Source organism: Panthera leo, chromosome E2 (genome assembly GCF_018350215.1).
Source record: "Panthera leo isolate Ple1 chromosome E2, P.leo_Ple1_pat1.1, whole genome shotgun sequence".
NCBI classification, from domain to species: domain Eukaryota; kingdom Metazoa; phylum Chordata; class Mammalia; order Carnivora; family Felidae; genus Panthera; species Panthera leo.
The window spans coordinates 16,982,435-16,986,334 of record NC_056693.1 but is presented as its reverse complement, the minus strand read 5'-3'; positions in this window follow the sequence as shown (position 1 = coordinate 16,986,334).

Genomic DNA, 3,900 nt, shown 5'->3' with positions numbered 1-3,900 from the left:
TTTTTTTTTTTGGGGGGGGGGTCATTGTTCTAATATTTTCTATTTTCTACTTCTTTAATGTGTTTGAAAGCTTCCATAATAAAATGTTTAAAATCAAAACCAAAATTTATAGACTTACAAATGATTGTTGATGAGATGTGTGTATCTAAACTTGTCAGATGTCACCAGAATTCTGTTCGGTGAGAAATTCATCCCCTTTAATGCATTAAGGAAATTTCGTTTGTGGGGCCAATCTTCATCATCTTCACCATATCTACGCCTGTCAGATAAATAAGTGTGTTAAGGGAATGAGTAAGTATTTATGTCAAGAAACCAGAAACAAAAAAATAAAACCTACACAAGAGAAGCAGAGCACAACTAAAAATAGAAATTAAGGATTAGACAGTAGTAGATTTTAACCAATGTTAATAATGACTAGGTTCTGGAGGATCTAATTAAGAAAAAGAAAATGAAAGATAATACATTTAGAATATTGACAGAGGTGGCGTAGCTACAGATTATCAAGGAAAATTTGTTTTAATCATAAGGTAATACTGTATATATGTGCTATATGTATTCTAGTACATAAATACAAAAGGGTTACTTATTTTTTGCTGTAGGATTCTGTTAAGACAGTTGACTCGAATAGACCAACAAGCAAATGTGTGTATATGAACACCCTGTTTAAGAAAAAACTCTGGTAGTTGTATAGGTAAAAGCTTTAAAGAATAGATAATCTTTCACAAAATTCTACCAATTAATTCCGCACAGTTAATCCTGATACAAACCTAGATGAAGATTGCTCCTAAAAAGCAAAATCTAGACCAACTTCGTTTATGAAGATTCTACCCATCTTAATTCTAAATAAGGTATATTTAGAATTTATTACAAAATCTGTCTTTACTAATCCATGTGTTGCCTTTCCCAAGTATCTGATATCTCCAGGGGACCAATGTTTAACAGAGTGTAGGGTCTTAATCCAACATTCTCCATAAGCTTGTTTTGGGGAATAGTAGTCCTTGGTATTTGGGGGAAAAACGATTTCTCGGGAAAATGTGTAAATTCAGCAAGGCATTAAAAAATCTACCTTTGGGGAAATCCAAATACACATTATCAGTTTGTCAAAAGATATAGTAAAGAGATGATTATTTAACACAGGGTATCTCAAACTTAATTCATTGTAGAATTCTCATTCCCAGTATCTCTTACCATCTTTAGAATGTGAACCACTTTGGTAGATGCTTCCATTACCACAATGAATGTCTTCAAGGACATCATTTCAGACATTATGGTGAGTGATTGTGTCGGGAGGAGGTAAGGAAGGACACTTTTCTTTGCAGCTCACATCATATTCTGAAAAGCTTCCTGCTTGAATTGAGGGTTAGTGCTTTTCTGTAGAATGTAGAAGATTATAGCTTGGTCCTTGATATGTATATATTAAACATGATTAAATAGTCTGTTAAATAGTGATTAGGACATAAACCATTTTCAGTTGTAATAAAAATGCTATATTGAATATCATTTTGTGTATTTTCTGATTTCTTTAATGGGTGTAGGAATCTAAGGTGCGTATCTAGAAGTGAAATTGTTCACTGTCAGCCATACATACATATTATTCTCCAATACTGCACTAATTTTGAATCCCTCTGATCATTGAAATGGGCATCCATATTTTCTTCTGTTACTGGTTTCAACATTTAATTCTCTGATTACAAATGAGTTGGGCACCTGGGTGGCTCAGACGGTTAAGCGTCCAACGTTGGCTCAGGTCATGACCTCATGGTCCATGAGTTCAAACCCTGTGCTGGCCTCTGCTGACAGGTCAGAGCCTGGAGCTTGCTTTGGATTTTGTGTCTCCCTCTCTCTGTCCCTCCCGGCTTGTGCTCTGTCTCTCTTGCTCTCAAAAGTAAACACAAAAATATTTTTAAGTGAGTTGAGCATCTTTTTCATATATGTTTATTGGCCAATCGTTTTTCTTACAGTGCTTTTTTTATTCATGCATTTTTTCTATTTCTTTGGGATTATCTCATTGATTTTTCATGATTTGTAAGATATTCCAAGTACTACACATTTACAAATATTGGAATTGTTTTCTATCAAGGTGTCTTGTGTTATAACTATGTTATGGCATTCATTATTTTGCTAACATTTTAAATTTAGATATAGTTTTATTTTCAACCTTACCAGATAATCTTACTCTTTTTATTTATATTTAGTCTTATGTTTTCTGCCATGTCATCATGGTATTTGCAAATAGAAATAAGTCCTCTCAATATTTATATTTATTTTATTTACATTTCTCATAGCAGTAGCTGGTATTTTCAGAATAAAGTTGAGTATTAGTGGGGGATATATTCTCTCATTTTTTCAATTTAATGGAAATCATGTATCTATTTAAACATTTAGTGTAATGCTTCTTGATATAAATAGTCTTTGTTATACATAACTAATTTCACTCAGTCCCTCTTTTACTTAATCCCTGCCATTGCCAGAAGCCATTAAATATCCATTGGTGTGAACATGTGTTTCTTCTTTAATTTTCTGATGTGATGAATTATACAAATTTCCTGACAAATTCAGGGCTTCCTATGACCACTCTTAGGTTCAGTAATTCAGTAGAACAACTCACAGAACTCAGGAAAACAGTGCACTTAAGATTTTTGTTACAGTGAAAAGGTACAAATTAGAATCAGCTAATGTGATGTGCAGGAAGAGACGTGCAGGGAAAATTGTGGGAGGGATCCAAATGTGGAGCTTCCAGTCATCCTCTCTCTGTGGAGTCAGAGATGGCATTACCTCTTCCTGGTTATGACATGATAATTCCCACAGGAAAGCTTGCCTGAGCCTTTGGTTGCCAGAGTTTTTCCTGGGGCTCAATCACATTCTTCCCATGAGGCTGATCTTTAGTCTCCAGCTCCTTCTGAAGGTTTGAGCTCATACCTTTAGTCTCCAGTTCCTTCAGAGGTCACAACTGATGTAATGTGTCCCAAAGCCCCATCGTAACTCACACTGCTAGACTATCTGGTGGCCAAAGCTCCCAAGCAAACAAAGAAACTCCTCTCAGGCAGGACATTCCAGGATCCCAGTGATCATCTACAAGTCTGAAAATGTGCTGTTGCTTGCAAGTAAAGTCCTATACAGTCCATGCTCAAAAGCTTTTTTGTTGAGTGGGTATTTGATGTCATCACATTGGCCTGGCACCAAGAATATGGGCTTGATAAGAGCAGAGCTGTAAGTCAAAATGAATTTTATGTTTTGCCTGTATTCTGTTTTACCAATATGTAAGAAAGGTAATGTCTAAAGCAGTTCAAAAGTATTATTGGAAAAGGAAACAAGTGAAAATATCCTATTACACCAAAGGATAGAAACAAACATGTCATTATTATACTGTTATGGGAAGTTTTTTGTTTGTTTCATATGGCTGTGCCCAGCTTGTCTCTCTCAACAGTTGAGCATTTTATTATCCAGTGCCCACTTCAGATTTAAGCCATCGTCTTGGGTTTTGGGGCACACACAATACACAAAATTTAAGCCAGACTTATTTGCTAAGCTACAAACTATATATCCCAGAGTATTTTGGTGGTTATCTTCTTACTCTATGTTTCATCTGAAGTAGGAGGAGCAGGAGATTTTGATAAAGACATTTGAAAAGAAATGAAAACCAACTATCTGGAAGGACTTATTAAATATTCAATATTCAGATTTCTTTTTTTTTTCTTTTTTCTTTTTTTTTTTTTTTTTGAAGAAGGAAGCTCTTGGCACAGGCAGTGGTATTTTTTTTTTTAGTGTTTATTTTTGAGAGAGTACAGCGGGGGAGGGGCAGAGAGAGGTAAACAGAGGATCCAAAGTGGGCTCTGCGCTGACAGCAGAGAGCCTGATGCAGGGCTTGAACTCATGAACTATGAGTCGAACTCATGAGCT